Raw genomic sequence first — 15,985 nt, 5'->3', positions numbered from 1 at the left:
ACTTCAGCTCCTAACAGCAGCTGTGCGGAACAGAAATAAAGAAATGGACAGTACCATAGCATGATAGATTTGTGAAATTTGATAGAGATCTTCTTTATTAATTTAGTCTATTACTGGCTAATTGCTTATGTACTGTAAACCTGCAAAGGTCAATTCTTGAAGTCACCGAACAGTAAGGTATGAAACACTAACAAGTCCTAATACAATAAGAATGTTAATCAATAGTCTAAATGAAGCCTTGTATTGCCAATGATGCATGAAAATGTATTATTGTTAGGGACTACAAGCATGGCTTTCACTGAAAGCAATAAAATAAAAAGCCATGTATTTTGAGAGAAATACAGTATAAACAACATCTGTAAATATTGACTGTACAATGAACTTTTTCAAAAGAGCATCTTCAAGGAATAAGCCGTTTCACTGAAAAGCTACTTTTCTTGCACAAAAAGTAAAAGGAAAAAGAGTGCTGATGCAATAAAGAAATACTTGACAAAGGCCAACTCTGAACTGTATGTATGTAACAAGAGAACATGTTTATATGTATTAAATACTGCATTTTAAACATAGGTAAATAAATATTTATGTACATTAAACTTTCATAAACTTGCGTAGAAACCTGCAGCCTCACCCCAGACAGAATCCTACAGCTACTCTGTTCAAACAACTGTGCCGAGAGGACAGAGTTACTGCGGATGTTCACCGCTGTAGGAGGCAGCAGACTCTTCACCTGGAGGTTCGCGCCACCGTGTTGCTTTATGCCCATTTAGAAAATTCCTGCCTTCCTGAGTTTCTCACCGGTTTGGATGAACGTTAAGGAAAAATGGTATTTTTAAACCGTCTCTGAATTCTAAAAGGCTACGGAATAGTGTTCTGTTTGTAGGAGCAATTTAGCTTTATTAAGCAGCGTGACACAGACTAAGTGAGCTCAGATAAGCTTTGTAGAGTGCTGCAGCAGTCAGCAGCAGCAGCAGAAGCCAATCAGTCTAGAACCTGATTACTGAGAGCTGCGCTGACACGCTGCACGGAAAGGTGTTAAAAAACCCTCATCTCACTCACTCATCCTCCAAGCTAGACGCCCCGTTTCACCTCTGATATTATTGAAGGGATTTCTCATGGCGGCGGAGGTTTGGCAAACTATCTTCCTCAGAAAATATTTTTGTGTTTCTCCGTTTTCATTAAACCTCTTTTGCCAAACTGCCAATTGTGAAGGTCGTTTCACTTGCACGGCATTGTTAGACTATATTTCACAAGCGGTGTAGACAGCACTTACCGTGAAATCTGTATTTCTTATTTTCCCGCTGGTAGGAAAATAGAATACTTAAAACCAGTTGGGAACCTACAGAGTTAGACCTGCTACAGGCAGGTCTTAAATTGCTATTATAAAAAGGTCCATTAGCAGGTTTGATCTGAGCAAGGAGGGTGTGCTAGTTTACTGTATTAGTCTGATTTCTTCCCAACCAAATTCTGCTCGTGAATTTTAGAAGTATTGAATTAGAGGAATTTGGTTTTCAGGGCCAGGCATGGATACTGGGAACAGTCATATAATAATGTACTCTTATGTTTTAGGCAGAAAAAAGGGAACATTATTCTTTCTGAACATTTCCTTCCTCTTTAAATCTTCAGATACTCTGCTTTCTCTAAGGTCATTGCATGAATTTAAGATACACCATTCTGGAAACTAAATTAGCCCTCATTTACTGGGAAGTTGAATGCAGCCAGACTAATGGTGGTGCAAATATAATTGGTTCCCAACATGTGTCAGTGTGTATACTCCTCAAGCCACGGAAAAGATGCATTATGGGACTAATTTTAAAATGTTAATGGATATTGGATGTTTGCCAGACACCCAGCTGTGCACAAAACATTGAGATGGTAAATAGCTCTTGATCTGTTTAGAAACAAATTATAATGGCTGTTTGGATTCCACATGACTGAAGGCATGGTAACCGGCACAGGCACACAGACTGACCCTATTAACTGCACTAAGGGGAATGCGCCGATTTTTAAAATCAAAATAAGAGACATAAAATAAGGCCATTAAGATGCCATTTAAATTATTTCAGATTAATATTAAACAAACAAAATCCCAACAACAACCCATAGCACCTGTTACCATTGCCTACAGGAGCTAACTTATTTGAGGGAGCTTTTTTGCTAGTTTTCTTTGGTAGGAGGTCAAAAAGAAATGCTTTCATCACTCAATTAATTTGATTCTAAAGCTAAGATCTGGGTGAAAAGCTTATCTGCACTTATAGAATAAAATCTCTCCTGCCACACATCAGCAATGGGTCTCATTGAGGTACACCAGGGAGCAAGACCTCTCTCCATTTGATGTGTAGTTCTCATAATTTTAATTTAAAGTCTACGAATATCAGTATTTGCAGGAAATTCTCTACTTGAAATGTCTTACTAATTGTAGTCATTTGGTCAGCAAAGCCCAACGGGGAATTTTTAATCAGCTGGATTAGGTGCTTTTGATTACTATACTGTAGCATTAGCAGAAAGCATCATTTTGCAAGTGAAAAGTGTACTAATTACAGCAACACAGGAGAGCTCTTTTTCATAAAGCTGTGTGTTCAGCAGTTTGAGACCCCTTTCCACAAATAAATAAGAGAGTCACATGTCTATTCAGGAGATCATCCCCTTTAGGATTTTGCTGTTTGGACTTGAAAAATTCTGGAAAAAAAGCTGTCAAGTCCGGGACATGATCAATCCATTTATGATAACCAAAGTTTCTCCATTAAAAAATACCACCAAAATGGTGCGCAATTCCAAGCAGAAGAACACAGTGTCATTCAATCAACATGGAATGACTCAAGACTGCCTAAGAGCTGACTATGCAGTGCCATTAAATCATAGCCTGTCAATAATGCAAAATTTGTGCTCCCCAAGTAATTTTGTAGTTTGTGCTTCTTAGCATCTATGCTGTAGATCAGTTCTTAGCTGGGTGCTTTCTGCTAATTTTGGTAACTTACAGAGCGTGTACTCTATGATCTGAAGTACGCTAATGTATTAGGAAAGGAAGCCTGAGAGTCACTTCTCAGGTTTCTTCAAAATTAATTTTCTCTTTCTCAAAAGAATATTGCTTTCACCAAATGTAGAACATCTATGAAAATAAAAGCATCCTGACCGTTAGGAAACGTGCAATTCTACGAGGCACCATCAAAACATATCAAACGAGGCTATTTTTTCCCTGACAGCTCGAGTCTTGATCCATTCTTACAGAGTAAGTGTAGAACTTGGGGAAATGTTTTCCTTACTGATGATTCCAAGTGCTAAAAAAATTAGATGATAAACAAAGAAACCCAAACTTCCTCAACCCTGCAAATTTGCTTGACAAGCCATGAGACGAGGTCTGGCCCCATGTAGACATGTCCCAGGCTTGCTGCCACCCTGCTGCTGCCATCCTCAGCCCCACACAGCCCTGAGAGCATTATTTCAGTGGCATCGGGACACCCACCGCAGAGGAGTTTTGCTCTCCCCAAAGAATCCAGGCACTCATGAGCTGGGAATCACGTAAACAACTTTTTCTCCACCTTGCCAGAATCTGAGAAAGTCACAGCACCATCTGCAGCTACAGGAATACTGGAGAAGAGTCTGGGTTTGGACCTGTGAGCGTTGGTGGTAAATTGGGCTCAAAAGAGGGAAGCTGGAGGGGCAACTGGATCTCTGCTGAGCTTGAGGAGGGAGGCTTTTATGCCTTTGACGCTGCGCTGAGGAGATACGCTGTGCTGCCAAGCTCCTGCTTCCTCCACTGTTGTCAATAGGCAAATCACAACTCGCTGATGTCCCACAAGAGCAGAAGGGGTGAAAAGGAGCTTGTTCTTCATTCCTCATCCTGGCTGGGGGTCTAGAAGGTCTGCGCCCGTAGCCACGTGCATTTCGCACCTTTATAATGTTGTAACATACTCCATCCCAGCTGCAAGCAGACAAACAACGGGGACTTCTCTTTCCCAGTAAATCACTGATTCAACATCAGAATTCAGACCAGCATGGCAATTTCAAGGACCAAGCTATATCTTCAGTTATGTCAGCATAAATCTGAAATAATTCCACTAAGATTGGAGAATTTATTCTTAATTTTCAAAAGCGAATGAGAGCAGAATCTGACCAGGCTTTGAACGACCCACATCCAAAGCGTGTTTTCACAGATGCGGGGTAATTTCATTAGAATGCTCTGCAAAATCTTTTACTTGCATAACTTGTTTCCATTTCTTTTTAGTGTAATGAGATTTCATGATGAAAGCCAAATACAATCTAGTATAGGAAAAGTGCATGTTACACTGATCCTAATAAGCCCAATGAAAATCAATAATGCTGCTAGTTTCCCTGAAATCAGCCTACATAAGCTCCAAGCACTGTGTTCTGCCTAAAGCAGAGTATTAGCAGCTTATATAAAACAGATATTTCCTAGGAGAAAATCTGAAAACAACCACACATGAGGAAAAAAAAAAATTAAAATAAATAGTTGTTCTAAAAAAAACCCCCAAAACAGAGATAGTTGTCTCCTGTCCTTAAACTGCAGGTAAAAGACCGGTTCCCTTCCCTTTTTGTCCAGTTGCCAGCTGCTGTCACACCGCCGTGCTGCCAGCAGGAGGGTGACTCGCCAGGGCCCGGCTTCGCTGTCCCCTGTAAGAGAAGAACAACATTGTCCACCCATTTGCTGAGCAAGGATGAGAAATTTTGCTCTGAGAGCAGAAGCCCAATTTCCACCGGCATGGAAATGAGGATTATAATAAAACCAGAAAAAAAACCAACAACCTCAAGCACACTGTATGAAGGAGCAGTATTACAAATTCAGGCAACCTGCTGCAATCAACTTTGAAAAGATGCGTGCATCGTCCATCGTATTTCACTCCTTTTGCTTGTAGCTTGCCCTGCATTCAGGAATAGGAAATCCTGAGTTATGAGGGGAAGGGAGGGCAGATCTGAAAGCAAAGACAAGAATGCACAAATGTCAGAAGACAGAAACAGACAGTCCATCTATACGTTTAGTCATTTATAGCATATCTGAGAGCAATACCCATCATTATGTAGATTGTTATACTGCATGTATTTAAAATCAAATCCTTCTTTGAAGTTTGCCTCTTCTTAAATAAGCCAATAAATGTAGGAAGCTTAAAATATAATTTCCATTGCATTAGTAAGCTATTTTTTCTTCGCATAAGAAAATGTTTCTATGTAATGATCTCCCTTATGAATGACCTGGGGAAATAATTTCAGGTTTCTTTAAAATGCAACCATTTGTTTCTTATTGGTGAGTTCAATTTCACTAAAAGTTATGGAGTGAACAGCAATGGCCTATTTGCAATACTGGATAGCCAAGGGTGCATAATTATTTCCAGTTTACTATTAAAACAATATTTAAATAATTCAGCATGCAGTTGCTTTTTCCTTTTTTAATGATGTACTAGTAACAGGTTGACAGATTTGCAGGTGTGAGGCATTTTATGAATTTTTTGAATTGGGAAATTCTTACAGGACCAAATGTAAGCATGAGCTTTTATTTTTGTGTAACGTTTGCATTAGAAAGTCTTCCCTCAAGACAAGAATATATTGAATTTCTGCAAGTGTATAACTTCATGTAAGTAGCATATTTGTATTTATTTACCAAATGTAAGTAGGGTAATTCTGAATAAAATGATTGCATATACAGACCACACATATGTAGCGTATAGAAATATGTGCCACAGATATGTCAGAAATGTACAGGGGGATGGGGCACGGCTCATTCTGCCTAGTTCAGAGGTTGTAACGGCTTATGCCTGTACATCACAGGTGTACAGTACTGTTGCTATGGAGACTGCCTCAAATGAGCAGGAAGTTTCATTTTGATAAAGTTATATTCTTGGGCAGAGGAAGAAGGCTCTATATTCAGCATCACATATGGCATTTTCTAACGTTTAAGACACATGTTCTGTAAATAACAACTGACTTGAAAAGCGAGTCGCGTTTCCCCCCTCGCGGCATTAACACCTGTAGCGAACACCTTGGAAGCGGGCAGTGCGGTTGGCAACATCCCTGTAACACGAATCTGCTCTTTTCCCCCGTAGAGACGGTGGCAGGCAGAGCCACCAGCAGACCCACCGGCACGAGGGGACGCAGCGGCCACGCCGGGCACTGCCCGGGCACGTGCTCGTCAGAGAATCAATAGGGCGCTGCTGCTGGCCGAAAACACAGCGAGGCTTTCTTCAGCTGAAAAGTGGAAAATTAATTTCAGGTGAATTGTTTCATTAATTTTAGCTCCTGTAAAAGCGTTAATGTTTGTTAATCAAAGAAATCAAACTTCTTCAGATGGAAGGTCTTTCCAACGCAATCAATCAAAACATTGTTTTGAAAACAGTGAAATGAAATATTTTCACTTCTTCCAGCGCCCCACGCACCAGGATTTACCAACTCTATCGATTCACTAAAGCTGACAGAAATTTCTAAGCGATTCCACAGCCCAGAACCTGCGTTTTTCAGGGAAAAGAGGATTTGACTGAAAGATACCACCCACTCTCCTCACTGAGGACAAAGGCAAGACAATTATCATTGGGCTGGAGAGCACTGGAAGTAGTTGCTGCCTCTTTTTTCTTTAAGCCCCAGTTCTCAGTAGCACCTTCTGCCCTCCAGGGACATTGCACTGGGGGTTCCCAGCCAGAGAACATATGGCCACTGCTTGCCCCCAGAGCCTTGCGAGCCTCCCCAGACTGCTCTGTGTTCCACCTACAAAAGGGACAAAATCTACTGTTTATGGGAGAAACCAACGGTGGAATTAAAGCAGGAGTCAGGGACCAATGGGGGGGACTGGAGGTGGCACAGGGCTGCAGAATGGCAGCATAGCCCCTTGCAATGGGCTGGGGGTCACACGTGTGAGAGACCAGATGTCCTCCACAGGTTAAAATCTCAGGAGGAGAAAAGTTTAAACTCATTTGGCAAACAAGGCTCAGCGGGTATCTTTGGTGGGGGGTATTTTGTTTGTTTTGTTGTTGTGTTCTTTTCTTTTTAAATCTTGGTATTTGAAAGCTCCTAGCTATTTACATCTAGCAGCCTATGCAAACAGCTATCATACTAAGACCTTTTTTTGGATCGTGGGAATTTTTTCTGCACTAATTTGTAGTAAAAAGTATTTTAATATTAAAGAATTTACTACTACTCCTAGACTTTGTGCAATGCTTGGAAACTACAGGATATTAAAAGCCTTTTACCTGAGAAACAACTTTCCTTAACCTAACTAGGGTTTCATTCAGGACAGCCACGGTGAAACCAATTCTGTTTGTGGCATATATTAAGCACTAGTCATTGCTGGGAAGGCCTGTTGGCAAAACTGAGCCCTTAGCTATCATATGTCTTTTCCTCAACTATATCTTAACTTCCATAAATAACCGATGAGGTGGAATCTCCTTTTGCACCTCAGTATTGTGCTCTTTTATTACAAGAAAAATCTATTTTGTACTGTAATGATATCACTTGCCACAATAAAATAAGAGGATTCGCTTCTCCCCCGTCCCCTCCTGAACCAAGCACTTAGACTGCAGTAAGATAAAGAAAAGCCAAAGAAAATGAAAAATATCAATAAAGTTACACTGGTAAATTGAAATACTTACTATCTTGAGGGGAAAACCTGTTATTAAAATAAAAATACCTGAGATAGTGTCAGGCAGTGTGACAATGAAGATGTCATTACTAAATAGGACTCTTCGGTCCCTTAGCTGTCAATAATTAATACATTATTTACACTTGCACATTCTCATTTCCCAGCTTTCAAGATTTCATTTACACTCTGATCCTTTGCTTAGCAGCAAATTTAACATCATTGTGACCTTCTTCTGCCTGACACTATATACCTATCAAGCGGAGAAAGAGAATAGCATCTAATATGTGCATTTATTAAAGCAGAAAGCCTCAGTTACTGGAAGAAGTGACAAATGCCAGTGTTTGCCACAATAAACTGGAAGAGAAACAAATTGCTCCCGAAGAAAAATCAATTAAGAAGCCATCTTAATAATACCGTTTGTGGGAGCCTCAGTATTTGCATGATTTAGGGAAATGTGTTTCTAATTAAAACCCAAAGGAATTAGCAAACTCACAAAAGCCATACCACAAACTGCAGACAACTTTATGTTAAAGATACACCATTTTGACTATCCGAAATTAAAATGTTCTGTTAGGTTGAAGTAGCATTTTTCTCATGACGCTGAGGAGATGCATCCATTATATATTCCTAGGAGAAACAATGTCAGATGGTCATATGAGATGTAAATTGCCGTTACATCACAGTGTACATAAATGTACATATTTATTTAGTATAAGGATATGCAAACTATCAGCATAAAATTTAACATATGTTAAAACTGTGCTGTAAGCAAGGATTGCCAGAACATAGCTGACTGGGGTAATTCTTTTGAAGTCAGTGCCAATTTTCATGTTGGAGTTAATTTTTCTGTTTTGAAAAGCAAGTATCCTGGACCTATCCTGGCACACTAGGGACAGACGCTGGATGATCTTGAATGGGGAAAACCACCGAAATTTAGGGTTTGGGCCCTCAGCGAATTTTTCTGTTGACTTCAGTGGATTTTGGAGCGTGTCCTGAGTGCTGTCAGAAACTATTTGGAGTAAGAAGAGCAATAGTCTTTCTCCAAAGAAGCATGAGCTGAGAAAAGGAGATAACCCCGAGATGCTTTTCCACATGCAGGCATTCTACCGAACCATTAAATAAAACCCCAAAAGAAGTTGCTTTGTCATTTTTTGGTTGTGCAGAATTTATGGTCATCATTTAGAGGACCCTCCTTCTAAGTCTATAGAAATCTAAAGCCCTCATCTTGATTTCTCGTAACTCTGCAGAAGGGGTTTGTATTCTCTTAGCCAAGCAGGCGCTTCCTCCAGCTGGAGCTTGCCCACGCTGCCAAAACAACAGGGTTGCATTAGGCAGAAGAGATGATTTGTACAGCGTGACAGCTTCAGGGTTAACCATACCATTGACTCTCTCGGTCTCTCCAAGCACCTCTGCTGAGCGACCGCTGCAGTCATTGCACTTCTCTGTGGTGGGGACGGCATCCTTGTTAATCATACAGAGAGGCCTGGCTGGATTTGGCACTTTCTGAAATTTCATCTCAGGAGCTGTAATCAGAGGGAAAACACAGACACGCTGGACAGCTTCTACAAAATGCTGCACCATCTGCTTGACCAAAATTTAAGACACCAGCCAGAGGGAGGAAGCGTTGAAGTGATGTGAACATGTTGTCTTAGCTAAGATGAGGCTTTCTCACTGTGTTCAGGCAGTGTGGACATGGAAATCCACCTGACACTAACTCAAATCTCAGTTCACCTATGCACAAAAAACACAACTACCAGCCCAACAGTGCCATAAAGTGATTGCAGTGATAACCATCTTCTACTTTCTTCTCGTGTAGCCAGCACTCAGCTATCACTGTCAAAGCTACGTAAGACAGGGAGGTCTGCATTAAAGAACCTGCAAAAAATTACTATAACCACTCCAAAGTTAATATCTCATTAATTGATGTACCATTGCACGGCATATTGACTCCAGTTGCTACAGCCCTGTCTCCTCTTCGTCATCAGCTGGTGATCTCCAGTTGGCACTGGAGTAGATACATGTTGTTATTGCACCCTTGGTGCCTGCTGCATCCTACTGTCCCTCTCTCTTTTCCCAACCAGCTTTACAACAACTGATTGCCACGATGCCATAAAAATTACTTAATATTCAACAAAAGGGAGTTCATGCATTATTTTGCACTCTGAGAAATTAGTATCATTCGCTGCAAATAAAAATTTCCAGGGTGAATTCTTGCATGCCAGTTCTTAGCCAGGAGCACAATATATTGGTTGAATTGTGTTTTCTTGTTAGCAATAGCGATTTTATAGCAGAAGCCCTGGCACAATCTTTATGATGGAGGAGCAAACAGTATTGCATCCACTCTGCCATAAAAAGTAATCATTTCTGGAAGACTAACAGAGTAAAAATTCCAGGCTATGGACTAGATTCAAATTGGTGAGCACCCAAAATGTGTCCAAATGCCACCCAGTTGCAAGAAGATCTGTTCTGAATTCCTGAGCTATTATGGGAGTATAGTGTTTATGAGACATGCCGGATTGATGGCATCTGCATGCAAATTCTTTTTTGCTTGCCATACAACAAGTACACACGGAAATCAGAGTGTAAATTTCCCCCTGCTGTCCATTTCTGTAAATCACTCCTTGACAAGCGTTGGGCCAGCTTTATTTAATGGGTTAAGAAAATGGGTTGCCCTCTCACTACAATTGTTCTTCATTTCTATTTGCACTCAATTTTATCATTAACAGAAGTATTACTTAATAAAAATCAAGTTTCGCCGTATGAATAATTTGGAAGAACTTTTGTTCACTCATGGACGACAAGGGGAAAGTCTAGCTCTTCTTTCATCAGTGTGCACCCCTGTGACTACTGACGGATTTGTTTTTGCAAACACTGACCTAAAAATCAGCCAGGCAAGAAAGGACCTGGCAGAGCCCATCACTGACTAGGAAGCTCTTTTGTCTTTCGTCTTTCCTGCTAATACATTAAGTATGCGTAAAGTTTGGTAGGAAAATAAGTCAGACGCAGTGCTTACTTCCAATTTGGCAAAATCATCCATAGCCCATTCCCTCCAGGATATATGTGTCAAAGGTGGGAGACTGAAAAGCACAAGATAATCAGCACTGCTGCTTCTCAAGTTCTCATTCCCTCATTCCCATAAGGACAAAGAAGAACAGTCCAGGAAAAATTGCAGGCAGGTGGGTTTTTATTTGGTTGTTGGTTGGGGTTTTTTTTAATCATGATTGCCAGACCCAAAAGCTCCAGCATTCACTATGAGATAAGGAGGACCTGTCTACTCTGTTCTTCCTGTATCCTCTGCATTTTTACTTTTTGTATGTGCAGACATAAGAGACCCTGAGATTTCAGAGACCAACCAGAGCAAGTCCTTACAAACAGAGCTCGAGTGGTTGTGCAGATGGGCAGCAAGCGAGCTCCTTGGGTTTCATCTCAGGGAGGCAAACAGCAGAACTGAAAGCAGAGCCTTCACAGGTTGCTTCACATCTCACACCCCTCTTGGCTCTCCCCCCTGGGATGGCAAGGACAGGGTGCGTGCTGGCACAGCCAGTGCGCTGAAGACTGATGCCAGTGGAAAAGGACCGTCTTGTGGGTATAACATGAGAGTGCCGCTCCAAAGAGTGACCTAAGCACAGGTGAACCCTCAACTTCTTAGGCTCAGATTAGAGGGTAAGACCCCAGACACTTTTGAGGACATAGGTCTGATTAGCTCCGTTTCTGTTTCCTAACGTGGGAGCAGTACATGCTACAGATGACTTCATATAGTGTTTGGAGAAGAAATTCATTAATGTGTGAAGTACTGAAGAGGAAAGGCTGTAAGGGACACATGGTTGGTAGAAAGCCTGGCTGAATGGAATAGAAGAAAGAAATGGAGGAGCTATTTAAAACAGGGAGGAAAAGAAACCATTGGTGAAAACAGAAAGATGAAGGAAACCAAAGGAAGGAGTGGCAGGGAGAGACCAGGAGGCACCCAGCACTGAGGCAGAAACCTGCTTTTCTCATGGGCCGGACAGCGGGGGACCAGCTCTGCCAAAGCCACCTCGGTGTAGCTCTGAGACCCTGTACTTACCCCCTGCATCTAGTAGCTCCAGAGCAGCACCTTCGAACCCAGCCGCGCTGGCCGGGCTCCCGGGCTGAAGGTGGCCAGCGCAGAGCCTGCCTGGGGTGTGCGTGTGGCCATCTTTTGCTTCTGTTCCCACAGGCTACATGTATCCACACTCATACCGGCTGCAAAACCACAGACATTATAGAGGAAATGTGCCACAAAGATACTGCAATGGAGCGCATGTGAGTTTATGCATTTAGTTTAGTAGAGATATAAACAGACCTAACTAGTAAAAGGAAGGTCTATTAATGCTCTTCACCAAATTACAGGCTTTTTGATTTTTTATATTTTTTTTTGTCTTGAAGATAAGAGGAGACAGAAGCAGTTTTGGGTTTATATGGTCAGGCTTGCTGGTTTTGATAGTTTTGGAACATAGCTGCTGATACATTAAGAAAATACAATTTGGCTGTGTCAGCCCACGCTGTGTGCCGGTCTGCTGTGTGGGGGTGGGTAGGGACAAGGATCACAATGCAAAATGTGAACTGTGTGTAAAAGCCCAGCAACTTACCTCCAGAAGAGGAGTTTATGTAAATTACCATTAAAGCCTTTACTCTTGTTTGCTGATAAATTTATAGACATTAGCATCAAGGTAGCAATCAGGATTCATCAGCTTTACTTTTTTATAACCTGTTGGTCTCTGATAACTTCTCTCTTCAAGTGACATACTGTAACATTGTGCAGTATTAAATGATATGCACAAATAAGTACCTAATGGTAGATTTAAAGATGTTGCAGCAGTCCAAGTTCTTTCATTTTCCTGATTATAACGGCATTTGCATAATGTATGAATTCAAACATTATTGCTGTTAAATAATGCATAAATATTCTCCCATGCTGAAATACATCTATTTCCTCTCCATGAATTATTTTGAATGTATCATTCAGTTGTTTTTCTATTTAAAAATGTAGTTAGAACTCTGCATATATCAGTGTTATGACTGGAAGAAGTATCATCACAAATAGTTGGCTAACGCTCCAAGCTGTAAATGAAGTATACATTATTAAATGGGCCATCTCCTTCCTTCTTCAGAAAGCATTATCACCAGAATACAATATTTAGTATTTCTGAAATGTCAGAAAGAAATGCAGGTACATATTTGATTATCTGGCAGGTCTTAGGAAAGAAAGAGAAAAACAACATTCTGCTCCCCAACCTGAAGGGAATATGAACATGGTCATATATAAAGAGAGATAAATCTGTAAGAGGTGATTGTGTGAGTTCTTGAATAGCTCTTTGTGAAACTAAGCACCATCAACACCCATTGACTTCCAATCCCATATCCCCCAGATGATGGACCCTTTTATTTATATTTGATTTTATAAAACGTGCCATCTAGCAAACTCCTAGATAAATCCTGTCAACACTGTCACAGAAGTCAGTTACATCAATGACAGATGACAGGATGAATAAAAGGACTTCAGGATTCAAGTATAGAAACTTCAGCACAAAAAAATTTAAGTCTGTGCACAACATTTAACAATAAAAATGTCAAAATGAAAATAACATAAAATGTATGTCCCTCCTGGGTCTATAGCCCAGCTGAAATGGTCAAAGAAGGTAAAGAATTTAATAAAACCCCAAGGACTCAAAAATATCTTGTATATATGCTTACTTAGAAATGTGCAAATGTACACATTTGCCTGCTTCTCCCTAGTGTCTTTTTCCCCTGCTTATGCCACTGTTACATCTTCGTTATGAAATATCTGCTTTTTGCAATTGCAGTGTTTAAACTAAGATTTCAGTATTAACTTCTAATTGTATAGCCTCCCTCTTTTCCCCCTTTAAAATTGGTGACTTTTTTTTTAATTACTTTTTACTTACCATGTAGATATGACTTAGTGTTTCAATTTGGACCCTACCTTGCTGGATTCTCTTGTCTCAGTCAATTTTCCATTTGGTGAAGGCAGGAAATAATCAAGTCTCCAATAAACATCATCTTTTTCTAAAGTCTGTCATCTTTTACGATTTGTCATTATAATGCTAAAATGTGTCTGCTCCATCAGTGCCATCACCATTACTTTACCCATATAAACCCACACACCTATATATACACATATGTGAAAAGAAACTATTTACTCTGTCAAATAGATTTTCTGTCACTGCTCCTCCCGTTTTTCCTTTACCGTTGTTGATGGTATAGAGGAAATGCACTTTTAAAACCTAATAAGCTGATTCAGTGGTAAAATGAACGTATTTTGCTTACACTTATTTGAAGTGTGTCTGCATAAACTGGGGAACATTCTGAAATGGATTTGATCAACTTGAAAGTATTGCAAATAAAGCACAGAAAATGTCATCTCTTAAATCCAATACACTTGTTAACCCAAATAAAATGGACTGTGAAAATTCATGTTGGTTTCTAATGCAGAGACATCTCAAAAAAAAAAAAAGGAATGAAATAAAGAAAAAAGAAAGAAAAGTTGTTGTTCAAATGCTTTACCATGAATAAAGCCCTTGATTTACAAGGTTATTATTCCACAGACTGGACTGTGGAGCCATAAGCATATAGTTCAAAATACTGCGGTTTTACTCAGTGAAGATTAATTGCCATTTTTGAGGCAGAGCTGTGATAGGCAAAGATCCCACCTGTAAAAAAAACCTCACAATACCCACCCAGACACTGCCTAGTGAGAATTAACTCTTCCTTTGCCTTTAGAGTGAAGATACTTTCTGTGGAGGCAGTCTTTTTCAAACCACTTCACACCTGCATCCTCGGTCCAGTAGCAGTGTGCTGCCCACGCTGAGCAGCTCTCAGGTAGCTGAACATCTGGTTAACTTTACTCAGACCAACAAGTACCACACCTGGGGCTAAGTTTTCAAATCTCGTTAATACACCCGAGTTACTTTCTCTCAGGGACAAACATCTGCAAGACACAGCTAAGCTGGAATACTGGGGTTTTTTTCACCTGTTTGAACAAATGTAATCGTGCAGATTCGCAACGTACAATTAACGAAAGGCTGAAGAGACAAAGGGGCGGCCTCGAGCAAAGCTATACTATGGGGTGCCTGCTGTACGTTAGCAATTTTCACAAGTCATAAAGAAAGGACTAGACAGGTAGAAAGAAACAGACTCGGGTCAAAAACGCCTTTGTTTAATTCACAAATGAATTAACGAAGTATGAAACTCATCTCCTTATCTCGTTGTGGGTTTGCTGTCAGGAGCGGAGATGCATAGTTCAGAACTGTGACAAAAAAGAGCGGCAGTGTACATGTGAAACGCTACTTCCCATGGGTCCCGTGCTTTGATTTCTGCCTTTAATACTGATAAGAAGTGACAGTAGTTGGATAAAACAATCAAAATTGGAGTTGAAGAGCTTATAAACCTCCTGACACTTCAATAAACCAAAAGCCAATACAAACCTTAAAAAAAAAAATCATATATCCATTTTGACTCTGAATGGCCACATGGAGCAGAACTGACACGCGCTCAGAGGGCTAGAAGTTACCTCCTGATTTATTTTACTCTCATTTCATAAATTTTAAATAAAAAAATAAATGCTAAATTCTACATGGAGAAGTAAAATCTTTTATAATCTTTTAGACAGTTGCTGCCAGTTCTCAGGAGAGCTTTATGCCTGCTGCTAAATGTCTACAAATCAATATTTAATATTTTGGAAGATGAAGTCTTAATTATCCATCTCCCCTTTAAGCATCAAACCCACTTCCAGTGAAAATACAACTATTTGCTGGCTGATGGACTAACTGCTGCTTATTAGCGCATCTTTCCCTGTAGGTCAGAGAGACAGGCTTCCAATTGCATTTCTTGTTTGCTAAAGGTAGTATACATTTCACCTGACTTTACCCATCTATAAGTTGATCTCAGCTGGTTTCTAAAACTCCTGCCATAATTAATGGCACCTCCAAGCACACGATTCAGCATACCAGACTTAACCCCCTGCCCTGGTTGGAGCGTCCTGCGTCTCCCCATAGGCAACGGGGAGTGTAGGCGACTAGTGTAAACTACGTATCCAACATATAGACAGCAAAGACTAAGCGAGATCTAGACAATTTATGAAACCACAGATGACTGAAAGCAAATGTGAAAATTAGAGACTGATAACCCTTAAACATTTTTAATTTGTGGTCCAGGCAAATCTTATTGCAGGAAATATTTTTCTCATTTTCAAGTACAGCGGTTAAATGTGTGCAAAATTTATGTAGGAAATTCTGAGGAAGGCCAGCCTTTCAGATATTTGGGCAACTAAGTTCTGATGCCTCAGCATTCAACCATCCTGTGATTTAAAATCTTGCTCTAAGTGCGCTAGGAAGAGATTCACTCACCTTCTGTTTAGCGGAGGTTGAAGGA

The sequence above is a fragment of the Charadrius vociferus genome, unplaced genomic scaffold, assembly GCF_000708025.1.
Source record: "Charadrius vociferus isolate BGI_N301 unplaced genomic scaffold, ASM70802v2 scaffold163, whole genome shotgun sequence".
Classification (NCBI taxonomy): domain Eukaryota; kingdom Metazoa; phylum Chordata; class Aves; order Charadriiformes; family Charadriidae; genus Charadrius; species Charadrius vociferus.
Note: the sequence above shows the minus strand (reverse complement) of the source record.